Source organism: Chiroxiphia lanceolata, chromosome 4 (genome assembly GCF_009829145.1).
Source record: "Chiroxiphia lanceolata isolate bChiLan1 chromosome 4, bChiLan1.pri, whole genome shotgun sequence".
NCBI classification, from domain to species: Eukaryota; Metazoa; Chordata; class Aves; order Passeriformes; family Pipridae; genus Chiroxiphia; species Chiroxiphia lanceolata.
Window position 1 is genome coordinate 3,272,776 of NC_045640.1, and position 14,139 is coordinate 3,286,914.

The 14,139-nt window shown below is 49.3% G+C and overlaps 1 protein-coding gene across 2 annotated transcripts in view; it reads right to left on the reverse strand.

The window, feature by feature from the left end:
* The window catches only part of PTPRA (protein tyrosine phosphatase receptor type A), a 117,520-nt gene extending 105,585 nt beyond the window's left edge, over positions 1 to 11,935 (reverse strand). For both annotated transcript variants that reach the window (XM_032686276.1, XM_032686277.1), the window contains exon 1: positions 11,752 to 11,935. The gene's annotated coding sequence lies outside the window, so the exon portion shown is untranslated. The remainder of the gene's footprint in view (positions 1 to 11,751) is intronic.
* Positions 11,936 to 14,139: the final 2,204 nt, after the last annotated feature.

Genomic DNA, 14,139 nt, shown 5'->3' on the forward strand with positions numbered 1-14,139 from the left:
AAAGTGTTGGATGTAGGATGGGACCAGTCACAGCCACAAAGAGAGTGTGGTGAAGGTATCCCAAGATGACCTTTCCCTGCTGGACTGAAAATCGTGGAATAACAGCCACACGGCCATGGAAGCTGCTTGCTGTGCTACCACCCATGTCCTTCATTAGTTAATTACTGACATTTCTATGACTCCATCACCCTAATGAAGCAGCAGGAGAGGGAAAATTCAATATCAAATATAAAGAGGAGATCTCAGCTGGGCAGCAATACTTCCCTGGCACAGGGGGGTAGAATTTCAGCACACAGGGCTCCTGGAGCTTCAATTCCCTTAAATCCTTGCTACCTTTCTCGGCCTGTGAGCACTGAACAGCCCAAAATTAAATCCCCCTGTGCACACATGCAGCACCATCAGCCCCCTAAGAGGATGAATCCTTGAAGGCTTCAAAACACAGTTTCAAAGATTCTCTCCCAAACTGAGCCAAATTGTCAGTGGGTGAGATTTGCACCCTCCAAACACAAGAGAAGCTGTGGCTGCCCCATCCCTGGAAGTGTCAAAGACCAGGTTGGAGGGGGCTTGGAGCAACCTGGGAAAGTAGAAGGTGTCCTTGCCTGTGGCAGGGGGTTTGGAATGAGATGATCTTTCAGATCCTCTCCATCCCAAACCATTCCATGATTTTGTGAAACTTTGGCACCCTGGATCATTGGCAGCAAAAGGCAGCAACTTGTTTTGGGCAGCAGAGACAGTTTAAACAGATCAAACTACAAGTTTTGTGTTCTAGTCTGCTGTGCTGCCCAAAGTCACCTGCCCAGCCATGTCACCTCTAATGAGGCCTCAGCCACCAAGCCAGGCCCCACCTCGCCAGCACCTCTTTCCACACGAGCCAAGCACGTTAATCTCCAAAGATCCCATGCTGGCAACTCTAAATCCACTCCACAAAAATGAAACCATTCCAACTAACACATACCAAAGCAGCTGAGCGAGCATTGAGCAACTGCAAAGTTCTTGGCTTCCTAAAACCAGTCATGATCTTGCAGTAACTTCAAAAAAACCCCACGGAATAGGTCAATTCCCGGGTTTGGATGTGGAGGAGCTCAGCCTTCCTGTCACTGCTGAGGCTGCCTGGCTGCCCAGGAGCCCTGGCTGCAGTTTCCACCCAACCATCATCAGACCTGTGTGGCTCATCTCTGAAGCAGTTTTTCCCCTCAGGCCCTCAGGACTTTCCACCTCTCCCATCCACTTGTGCACAGACTTCCTCGTTCTCCGTCCACCAGTCAAACCAGCTCCATGTTCAGAGTCAAAATTCAGTTTCTCAGCCTTGAAGTTCAAAAGGGGGGGGGGGGTTTGTTCAGGGGCTGGGCTTCCTGGCTTTGCTCCGGGGGTGGGGGGGGTGGAGAGGGAATGGAAATGGATGTTTTCAGAGACCCTAATTACACGCTGTGGAGGCTGGAAGCTCTGCCAGCATCCTGCCTGCAACTGCTCTCACACTTGGGACTGAACGATTTTCAAAAATGATAAGCACAAAGGAGCTGGGTGATGGGTGAAGGGCTTCATTCAGGTTTGCAGTGAAAAAGAGGCATCAATCTACCAGGGTTGTGTCCCACAGGAGTGCAAGAACCCCCATCTGCAAGATGCTGAGCATCCCCAAACCTCCTCGATATGGGCAAGGGGAAGGGTCTGGAGCAGCAGGAGCAGCTGAGGGAGTTGGGGGGACTCAGCCTGGAGCAAAGGAGACTCGGGGGGACCTTCTGGCTCTGCAACTCCCTGACAGGAGGGGGGAGCCAGGGGGGGGTCAGGCTCTGCTCCCAGGGAACAAGGGACAGGAGGAGAGGGAATGGCCTCAAACTGCCAGGGGACATTTAGGTTGGATACTGGGGAAAATTTCTTCATGGAAAGGGTTGTCCAGCCCTGGCACAGCTGCCCAGGGCAGTGGTGGAGTTCCCAAAAGCTGTGTGGATGTGGCACTTGGGGACATGGGTTAGCGGTGGCCTTGGCAATGCTGAAGGAATGGTTGGACTTGATGGCCTTAGAGGGCTTTTCCAACACATGATTCCATGGATTCCATGGTTCCATGATATACATGGGAATGCAGATCAAGCAGCACCTGGTAAGATCAGGTCCAGCCATGTGTTTCAATTAACACTGACTTAAAGCTCCAGTGAAAGCAATGCTGGGCAGAGGTGCACTGCAGGGAATGCAGCAGCTCTGGAAAATGGGAGAGGGCTTGCAGGGAACAGTGCTGTGGCTGCAGCTCCTCCATGGAGAAACCACCACCCTTCCTTACAGCACGTTCTTGCTCTGGAGCCTGCTGCCAGCTCACCATGGGCTCCTCTTGGAGCAGCATCCCAGTGTTGGGCAACAGGGTAGCATCAGGTGCTCCATCCCACGCTGCTCACTCAGCTGTGTGAGAAGGGAACAAGGACAGAGGGCTCTGAGGTTCCCCTTTTCTTGCCACAAACAGGCCAAGATCCAGCTGAGGATGTATCCTTTTAAAGCAGCTCCCTGCATTTCACAATTTATCTTCAAGTTTCCACAGGAAGAGGGCAACATATGGGGAGTTACATAAACTCAAGCAACCCCCACAGAATATCGTGGAAAAAACAAAAAGGCAAATACCTCTGCACAGGCACAGAACCCGGTCTAACAGATTTCAAGGGAGGCAAAGAGCAAATCCTGCATTATGTCATGATTAAGAACTGGACACAAGCAGCAGCAGCAGATACTCAGGTGCCTCCACAGCCTGACCTGGGTGGATCAAGAGATCCGTCACCTTCGTGCACACGCAGCACCGGTTTTACACTGGAGTCACCAAGAGCTCCCCTGCAACCCTGGCTGAGGGACATAAATTCCTGCAAGGACCCTCACAACAACCACCCAGAGGGATAGAGATGCTTGGGGACCCTCCAAACCATTTTAACGTGCTGATGGACCCAAGGTGGAAACTGTTCAAGCAGCCACCGGGTTTGTCATCCTCTCTGGAGTCTCGTCTGAGGAGGGGACGGGAGGGATGAGAAAGGATGAGTGTGCCTTTTAGTTACCCCCCAGGAGAGGAGAGATTCATCTTAACCCTTCCAAAGCTGCCTTTCTCTGTCAGTTAGCCCTTGCCTATTTTATTATTTTAGTTTTTATTCATTTGGATGCTGGGGTTTGGGAGGCCAGGTGTGCCTGCTGGGCACAGACCAAGTCCAGACACTGCTGCAACGCAGACCAACGGCTGGGCCACGTATTTCACCTCCAGGCACCTGCTGGAGTAAAAAAACTCCTGCACAACCACTGAAGACCAAGCCAGGTACAGAAGATGATAAATGAGTTGTCTGAGTCCAACTCCCTGACAGGAGCTTGTAGTGAGGTGGGGGTCAGGTTCTTCTCCCAGGGAACAAGGGACAGGACAAGGGGAAACAGGAGTGCCAGGAGAGGTTTAGATTGGATAGAAGGGAAAATTTCTTCACCAGAAGGGTTTCAAGCACACTCCTAGATAAGCTTAGAAAACAATTTAACCTTTCTAATCCCAGTCTCAATCCTCCAGCTAGCTGAGTATCCAAAGACAAGCTGCTGCCACCAAAGATCCCACCCAGTATTCCCACCCTGCCTGGAACGAGGATGCAAATTCTACACGGCAACTGGGATTAAAAACATCTATTTGCCTGTAGCCAAATAGGTTTAAAGTCTCCTCAAGAGAAAATCTTGAGGATTATCCATGCTTTCCAATTTATTATTCATTCCTAACTCATCTCTGTTCATCTCTAATTCATCCTGGAGGGGTGGCTTTAGTGTCTGCTATGGGAGGGGCATGAAGCTCCAGCATTTGGACTAAAGTTGTACTTCTGAGCCTCCAAGAGTGGCCAGTTTGCCAGAGAGTAAAATCCAGAGGCTCCAAGACACACCACATGTTCAGCAACATTGGAAAACACATGTGAATATATTTATTTTCAGCCTTCTCAAACACATCCATAAGAGCTTTGCTTCTGGAACACCAGTGAGATGATTATCTGCTGGCCTGATAAAAACATGACTCAAATTGTAGAGCAGCAGGGAAGTTCTGCAGGCTGTCCTGCCACGCACTATCACCAGAAAAATTTATGGTACCTCAAAAACCTTCAGGTCGAGAGCCAGGATATCCCTGTGCCTGGAACAAGAGGCTGTGCTTTCCCAGAGCGCTGCTGGAATCTTTATAAACCACTAAAATGCTTTTCTTTTATTTAAAAACAGAACAAAACAAAAAAAGCAAATCCTGTTCTTCATATTTCTCCTCTTACTCAGTGAGATTTACTTAGTTGAGCTTTGCAGCCTTCTACAAACCTCTAACAGCCTCAGGACTGTGAGATCTGTCCCTCTTGCCTCATGTTTTGCTGAGTGTCTTGGGTCACCCTGACACCAGTAGCCAGATCTGAGTATCCTCCTGGCTTTTCTTCCAACTATTTCACTGCCTTGGCAGGTGGCTTCTTCCTCCAGCTCCATTTCTCCTGTCCCTGGTCCAGGGCTGGGTCTGCACAGCAGAGTTTTTCGTGGATGGAGTAAGAGATGCCCAACTGGGAGCGAGCAGGACTTTGAGCTGATTGCGACCACGTTGAGGCCAGGAACAGATTTCCTGGCTGCAGAACCCTCTCTGACAAGTACCACGATGTCATTTACTGACACAAATTAGTCCTGTCAGCCCCGAGCTGCCCACAGGTTGTGAATGAGGTGTTTGAAATCCCCAGAGTAGGAACTGAGACACCAACTCTAAAAACACAAGGTGGAAAGCAAGGGATGGACCCCACACATCCCCAGGGATTACAGGAGGATCTGCTGCTTGGTTTGCAAGTTCACCACTGTGGCCTGTTGGAGTGAGTCCAGAGGAGGCCACCAAGATGATTAGAGGGCTGGAGCAGCTCTGCTATGAGGAAAGGCTGAGAGAACTGGGATTGTTCAGTCTGGAGAAGGTTCCAGGGTGACCTAATTGTGGCCTTCCAGGACCTGAAGGGAGCCAACAAGGAAGATGGAGAGGGACTTTTTACAAGCATGGAGTGACAGGACAAGGGGGAATGGCTTCAAATTGAAAGAGAATAGGTTTAGATGGGATATTGGGAAGGAATTCTTCCCTGTGAGGGTGGTGAGGCCCTGGCACAGGTTGCCCAGAGAAGCTGTGGTTGCCCCATGCCTGGAAGTGTCCAAGGCCAGGTTGGATGGGGCTTGGAGCAACCTGGGCTAGTGGAAGGTGTCCCTGCCCACGGCAGGGGGGTGGAAAGAGATGATCTTTAATGTTCCTCCTGACCCAAACCATTCTGTGCCTGTATTATCACTGTCCCTAGAAGATGACATGCTGGGTGCACAACAGACAAGCGAGGATGGTTGGGTGCCATTTCTGGGCAGATCCTCTACAAGTTGCCTTCTGGGTGGAAGATCCCCAACTCCCTGGGATCAGCAGGGAGTCTGAGCACAGACCCAGGGAGACATCCTGCCTTCAGCAGTTACACCAGAACTGCTGCTCTCTGCAGCCCCAGAGCAAGGTCACCTCAGATGGGGTGGAGCCCAGAGCCAGATAAACCCCTGGGGTTTAGAACATCAGAACAATCCTAACCCAGAGATTATTTCAAAACATCAGACGTGATATGGGAGGATAGTCATCCTGGGGGGGGCTGGTTTAACCCCAGAGCAATCCAGCCCTGATTGATTCACTGCTCATACCTGGATCAAGATTTCCTGTCATCTATTACTTAACTTGGATACACAAAACCTACAAGCTGGAACACGCTGAACCCTGTTTTCCACACAGGTATGCACCTCTGCAATCAGCCTCTAACATAATTTTATCTATGCAGTTGGAGAGTCAAGCAGCATTTTGGGGCCCCAAGTTATTAATCCAGGTCTTAAAACTCTCTGTCTAAGTAGCATCCATCAGCCAAAGCTTCTAGTGGTTGGGTATCCAGACACTGGGAAGTCCATCTCTTGCCAGCTGGGATTTCCAGGCTAGACATCTCCCATTTCCACTGCCTCCAGGACTCAGCCTGGAGAGATGTTCACAGCCTTGGTACTCACAATCCCAACAGCAAACAGTGAACCTACCAGAGACAGGTGGGGGTGATCCTGCCTGTGGAATTCACCTCATGCTCCCCAGGTAAACACTGGGAAGCCAGGGAGGATGCCTGCACCTCCCCTTCTGCAAACACACAGAGATTTGGGGGAGGGAAGGGATTTGGCTGGTTTCCCTTTGCTATGCAGAGGAAGGCAGAGCAGGGTTGTCTTCCTGGAAGGACCAGAAAATAGCGGTGGCTCAAGTCAGACTGTGGGGCAGGATGAGGAAATCCTCGTTATGGCAGTAAAAAGGTCTCAAGTGCTTGGCTGGGGCTCCAGGAATCCACCACCAGGCCAGGCTGGCTCAGAGGCAGCTTTTCACATCAGCACGGTGGGAACATTTTTGTTTATTTGTTCCTCAGTGTCAGCCAAGAGGGAAGGAGGTGGTGGCCCATTCCTCCTCACCACACATGTCCTTGACTCCCTGCAACAGCAGAAGGCTTAAAATCCGTGACACCTCCTGTCCCTCCTACCAACCTGGGATGTTCTGTCTCACAGACAGGTTTTAATTTTCCTTCAGAGGAGGGATGGCACGACACGACCTGACTCACGCCGGAGAGGCAGAGGTTACGCTCTTGTCTGCTCCTCTGAAGTCAGAGGACTCTTGTTTTCCATCCCAGATCCAAATTAGTACTAATTATTCCATGCAAAATGGAGTTGCTTCAACAGGAAGGAATTAGGACAACAAATTATTCTGGAATAAAGAGTCGCTGCTGCCTGAGCAAGTGATGTGTTTGCACAAAGAATAAAAAGGAGCACTCTCAAGGCCAGGTTGGACAGGGCTTGGAGCAACTTGGGATAGTGGAAGGTGACCCTGCCCATGGCAGGGGGTTGGAATGAGATGATCTTTAAGGTCCCTTCCAACCCAAACCATTCTGTGATTCTTTGATTCTTCCACAGGTGCTTTGGGAAAAAAGCAGACCCATTTTTTAAAAGATTTCCAATCTCCATGCCTCTTACAGTAGACACCAGGATATTCTACGTGACCAATATGCCAAAACCCAACCCACACTTAGTTGTTTTGACTTCCACCATCAAAACTGCAGCCCACAAAACACAGCAGTACCATAAGAGCAACCACAGCACAGTTTGTTTGATGACATGGCTGCTGCTTTCAGACAGGTGAGTTTTCACTCGGGGCAGGGAGGGAAGGGAGAGGGATTATTTGTGTGCCCTGGCATAGAATCACAGGATGGTTTTGGTTGGAAGGAACCTGAAAGACCATACAGTCTCACCCCCTGCCATGGGCACAGACACCTTCCCCTATCCCAGGTTGCTCCAAGCCCTGTCCAATCTGGCCTTGGACACTTCCAGGGATCCAGGGGCAGCCACAGCTTCTCTGGGCAACCTGTGCCAGGGCCTCTCCACCCTCACAGGGAAGAATTTCTTCTTTATATCTAGTCTAAATCTACCCTTTTTTAGTTTAAAATTGTTCCCCTTGTCCTATCACAATTTGCCCACATAAAAAGTTGCTCTCCCTCTTTTTTTTAAAAGCTCAGAGGTCTCCCTGGAGCCTTCTCTTCTCCAGGTGAACCCCCGTCAGCTCTCCCAGCCTGGCTCCAGAGCAGAGAGGCTCCAGCCCTGGGAGGATCTCCGGGGCCTCCTCTGGACTCACTCCAACAGGTCCATGTCTTTCCTGTGCTGAGGCCTCCAGACCAGGACACAGCACTCCCCCACCATCACCCCCCTCCCTGCACAAACACAGCAACCCCCATCCCAGAGGGGCAGCCCCCACCCTGCTGCACAACAAAACACCTTATGCTGAAAAAAAACCCACATGAGGAAAGCCATCACAGGGGGTTCTGGGCCCATACTGGGGCCTGGAGATGACATTTAAGGTCTCCTAAAGAGGCTGGCCAGAAAAAACTACAAATGAGCAGCCTCTGGAGTAGTGGGTGGGCAGATTTGTGTGACAGTGGCAACATCCACGGATCCCACGACACGTTTCCCACAGGCTTTGGCTACACACAGAAGTTTCAAGCACTGACAGGTCCTCACAGTCCAGGCACGTGAGCTGCATCAGAGAAAAAGGGTTTCCAGAGTATTTGTGAGTTTAATGAGAAGCAAGCACTCGTGATGAAAGCCACTCTACCCACTTACAAAAGCTGGAGACATCAGGAAGAACAGGATCAGACCAGCCTCTAGGGATATCCAGGACCAGCTGCTCCAGAGGAATACGCAAGAAATCACTCTGGACAGTTCGGGGAATCACTTGCTTATCGCTAAATCTCTTCCTAAGCCCTTCAGATAATGATTAAGCACCAAGGTTCATACCCTATATATTAAATATTAATCCCTTCTAATGTGACTGCCGACGTTCCGGTTATCCGACTTGGATAACCACACACCTCCAACAGCCCACTCCTCTTCCACCCCAAACCACGTAAACACCATGTACAAAACCCAGCAGTGTCCTGTGAGCCAGCCAGAGTCTCCTCAGCCTCTGAGCCTTGAAGCAAAGCAGCTGGATCCCAGCGAGAGCAGGAGGGAAGGAGTTAAGAGCAGGACATGAATCAGCCACTGCTATAAATGCGGACATTTCCTACCTCTCCACTCGAGTGTCTCTTCCTGTCCGCAGGCTTTGGAGATGCTTACGGACCTGGTCATGTTTAAATGACTTCCACTGTGACAGGAAAGCCCAGGGATTTGTTTTATTTCCAGAGCAAAATGCGATTTGTGAATGAGCCCAGAAAGCAGCTGCGAGGGCCGAGTGACCTCCCGTCTGTGTCACAGCAAGACTGAAGCACCAGGCGGCAGCTGGTGCCACTCCTGACCCTGTGGAAGCATATGGGCAGTCTGTTCCATGCAAAATATCACACCTCATGCTCCCCAGTTTTCCAGGGCATCACACAGACCACGAGGGTGCCACCGCAGCTCAGCCGAGCACGGCAGAGGTGACACAACCCGCGCCCTCCACGCTGGGTCAGAATCACAGAACCAGGTTGGAAAAGAGCTCTGAGATCACTGGGTCCAACCTTTAATCAGGATCCACCATCCCACTGCAAACACAGAGGGCTGGAGCAGAGCAGATGTAGGTCAGTGGCAGGAGGAGATGGGGAGAGAGGGAATTCTAACTACTCTTCCTCAAGGATGCTGATGTTGGACATGGACCAGTTTCACGGAGCAGCACAGAGATCCAGTTATTTGAGAGTGACATTTCAGAAAGGCAGAAAGGAGCTGTGCCTCCTTAGCCTAGGAACAACACAGTGGCACCAGTACCAGGATAGCAGTGCCCTGGAAAAGGGATTCTATTCCACTCCATTCTATTCCAGCACCTCCCAGGATCCCCACACTGCTTTCACAGAATCCATTAGGTTGGAAAAGACCTCCAAGATCATCGAGTCCAACCTGTGACCGATCCCCACCTTGTCAACCAGAGCAGAGCACTGAGTGCCACGTCCAGTTGTTCCTTCAACACTTTCAGGGATGGGGACTCCACTGCCTTCAACCACCTTTAACCAACCACTTGCTTTAACCATTTGTTTTTATAAAGATCAGGCAAAAACCCTGGAGCTTCCCACAGACCACCCCCCCCAGAAATCTGTCCCACAGGGATGGAGAGGAACATGTGGAGCAGGAAGGTGGCAGCGCCCACCTTCTGCCCAGCACAGACACCGAGTCTCTCTCTCTCTTCCAGCACCCCCGGGTCCTTGGGAAGCTGCAGTCCCTGCTCCCCAAAAACATCCTGGCTCTTCACCTTGGCCCCAGCAGAAGCCACTGGGGGAGCTGGCAGTGCCATGACCATCCCTGTGGTCTCATTCCTCATCCCAGAGCCCCACATCGAGCCTGTTTCCCAGTCTCTCTGGGAATAACAGCATGAGTTTGCATCTGACGCCTGACAGAGAGAGACAAACCCTCCCTGCAAACCCGGCTGCAGCCACCCCGTGCACAGCCTTCCCTTCCCAGCCACAGGCTGCTGCAGCAACAGGAATTAAAATAAAGATGAAAAACTCCTGTTTGGGCTGCAGTTTTATTTCCTGTTTCTAGAACTCCTTGTACAGGAGGACAAATCCCTAAATATTTCCAAGCATCCTGCGTGCTCATGGTAAGCTCCCCCCAGCCACGGCCAGGCGGAGAAGGGATGACTAATTTTTTTAGCATAAGACGCTGCAGAGCGTCCTGTGAACAAGCTCAGTAAATTCCTGAGGCTCCCGGCAAGGACTCCGCCACTCCTTGCGAAACTTCCCAGCTGGAACCTCACAGCCGAAAAGCCAGAAAACATCGTTCTCTTCCCTCCTCCAACAAACAGAGTTTGGGATTCCTTTCACGACAGTATTTGGATTTTTAATGTCAGTCCATATTTAGCAGGAGGGAAAAAAAGCCTCCCTTCCTTCCTGTCACATTTTCCACCCTCGATGACATCCAAGATGAGGAATAAGCAAGTGCTGGCCGAGGAGGGAGGACGCAGCTACTCGAGCGTGGGAGAGCCTGGAGCGGGGCAGCCCGGACCTTCCCATTTGGGATTCCCATTTGGGATGCACGGAAGCAGTGGCAGGGAGGGGCGAGAACCCTCGGGGAGGGGACAGAGCCCTTGGGGAGGGGACAGAGCTCTCGGACCCCACGGCAAGGAGGGTGCCCCTCCAACGCTCCAGCTTGGAGCATCTCCCGGAGGGATGGTGCAGGCAGGTCCCTGGCCACGAGCTCCCAAGGTGGAATATCCCTCCTAAAACAAGCCTTTGGTCCCGGGCTCAGCCCAGAGCTGCCGAGAGGGCTGTGGTCAGGCCGTGGGCCAGGTGGGTTCCACACTGACTGGATGCCCCAGTGTCCTGTGTGGGGGTGTCCACGGATCTGGGTAATCCCGTGGCAGGGAGGTGGGTGGGTGGTGGGAGGAGATCGTGGCAATGGTGGTCCTGGCCTGCAGCTCTGTTTCCTGGGTGTCACAGGTGGGTTCACATCTTGGGACCTGTGTTTGTCCTTGTGGGTGCAGCAGGGGAAGGGGCTGTGGGTCGCTGCAGAACCGTGGTTGGAAGTTCATACAATCATGGAATGGTTTGGGTTGGAAGAGACCTTAAAGACCATCTTGTTCCAACCTTCCACTATCACAGAGACACCTTCCACTATCCCAGGTTGCTCCACGCCCCATCCAACCTGGCCTTGGACACTTCCAGGGATGGGGCAGCCATCTCTGGGCAACCTGTGCCAGGGCCTCACCACCCTCACAGGGAACAATTTCTTCCCAATCCAATCTAAAACTACTCCCTTTCAGTTTGAATCCATTCCCCCTTGTCCTGTCACTCCAGGCCCTTGTAGTCCCTCTCCATCTTCCTTGTTGGCTCCCTTCAGGTATTGGAAGGCCACATTTAGATCACCCCAAAGCCTTCACCAGGCTGAACAATCCCAATTCTCCCAGCCTTTCCACACAGCAGAGGTGCTTCATCCTGCTCTGATCAACTTGGTGGCCTCCTCTGGACTCGCTCCAACGGACCGAGTTCACACGCCCCGATCCGCGATCACTTCTAAACCCCACCGTTACTATTAACGAACACACACACGAATACACGCACAAACATACACTCAAACATTCAAATATTAAATCCCGCGCTGGGAAGGTGGGTGGGGGGTGACCCCCCTCCGCCGCCGCGGCCACGCGTAGGTCGCGCCCCGCGCCCCTTCCATCACCCTCACGCCACCCCCACGCCCCCGTGCCCGCCCCGGTGGGCGGGGGGGTCACCTGCGCTCCCCCCGCTCACCTGCGCTCCCCCCGCTCACCTGCGGCCGCTGCTCCCGCGCCGGCTCCCGCCCAAACGGCTGCGCTGCGAGGCCGCGGGGGCCGCCCGTAACCATGGAGGGCGCGGCGCGGGAGGGCGCGGGGGGTGCTCGGGGCGCAGGGGAGCGGGGTGCGAGGGAGGGGAAGGGGAGCGGGACGCCCCCGGCGCCCCTCGGGGCTCTCCCGGCGCTCAGCGGCGCCGCCGCCGCCGCCCGCCCGCTGCCGCCGCCATCGCGCGGCTCCGCGCAGGGGGCGTGGCCGGGGCGTGGCCAGGGCGTGACCGGGGCGTGGAGTGACCGGTGGGTGTGGCCGAGGGGGCGTGGTTGGTGGGCGTGGCCACATGGGCCCCGCGGCGGGGCGGTGCTGCCCCCTGGCGGCGCGGAGGCGGTTCTGCACCAACCCCCCCCCGCGTCCCGCTTCCCAAAACTCCAATCGGGAATCTGTATCATGTTTTTGCCACATTATTAAAAATCACAGAATCAGAATTTTTTTATTATATTTGTATCATATTTTTGTGATATTATTTATAGCATTATGCTATATTATTATATTGTTTGCAAGATATTATATTATCATATTAGTTGCATTATTATTATTAGTTGCATTATTATACTAATAGTAATTACAACATACAATATTATTAGATAGTATACAGTATTAATATATAATACCTAATATTGTACATTATATAAAATATTAATTATAATAATATATTTATCATCTAATATTATTCTATTATTCACATTATAATAACAGTAATTACACTGGTAATTACAATATACAATGCTAACAGATCATATACAATATTCATATAGCATATATAATTTTATACAGTATATAAAACATTAATTATATTAATAGACTGATTATCTTATATTATTCTATTATTTTTATTATATTATTTATATTGTTATGATAATAGTAGTTATAATAGTAATTACCAAATACAATATTAACAGATAACATACAATATTCATACATATTGTATTTTATATATAATATTATACATAATATAAAATAATAATGATAGCCATATCTTTATTATTTTATATTCTTATATCATTGATATTGCATTATTTAATTTATTATATTATTTACATTGCTTTGATAATAGTAATTATAATCATTACCAAATACAATATTAACAGATAATATACAATATTCATGCATAATACATAATATCGCACATAATATCATACATAATATAAAATATTAATGCTAATATATTTATTGTTTTAGATTACTTTATTATTGATATTGAATTGTTTAATTTATTATAAGATTTATATTGTTATAATAGTAATTACCAAATACAATATTAACAGAGAATATACAACATTAATAAAAAATATATAATATCATAAATATAATAAAATAAGGATATTTATATATTTATTATTTTATACTATTTTATTATTAATATTGCATTATTTATATTATATCATTTATATTATTATAATAATAGTAATTATCATAGTGATTACAATATACAATACCAATAGATCTTGTACAATATTCATATCTCATATGTAATAACGATATTAATATATTTATTGCTTTGTATTATTTATTATTTTTGTTATAAATAAGATGTTTTAGTAGGATATCACTTACCTTCCAGTACCTGAATGGGGACTGCAAGGAAGCTGGAGAGGGACTCTTTGTTAGGAGCTATAGTGATCAGACAAGGAGTTATGGGTACAGTTTGAAAGAGGGGGAATTGAGGTTGAATATTAGGAAGAAGTTTTTTACTTAGTAAGACACCAGAACAGGCTGTCCAGAGAGATTGTGGATGCTCCAACCCTGGAAGTGTTCAAAGCCAGGCTGGATAAGGCCTTGGGCAACGTGGTCTGATGGAAGGTGTCCCGGTCCATGACAAGGGATGGAACTGGATGGTCTTTAAGGTTCCTTCCAACCCTTAAAAATTCTATGATTCTAAGCACAAAAATTTACTAATTTACTGGGTGCAACTGAGTGCCCTTTGTCTTTCATGAGCTGAGTTTTGATTGTCATAAAGTCTCTTCTTATTTAGGAATAAGCCAGAAATATATTCCTTTTTTTTTTCAATTTAGAGTGAAGAAAGCTGGTTTTACTTAATTATAATCACAGACTATTTTGGGTTGGGAGGGACCTCAAAGATCATCCAGTTCCATGCCCTGCAATGGGCAGGGACACCTTCCACTATTCCAGGTTGCTCCAAGCACCGTCCAACCTGGCCTTGGACACTTCCAGAGATGGGGCAGCCACAGCTTCTCTGGGTAACCTGTGCCAGTGCCTTATCACCCTGATAGGGAAGAATTTCTTTGTCTATGTTGCACAGCTTATTATTTAAAATCTAAATGGTATTGGTATGTAGCCTATCCAGAATTCCCTAAATTTGTTCACGGAGT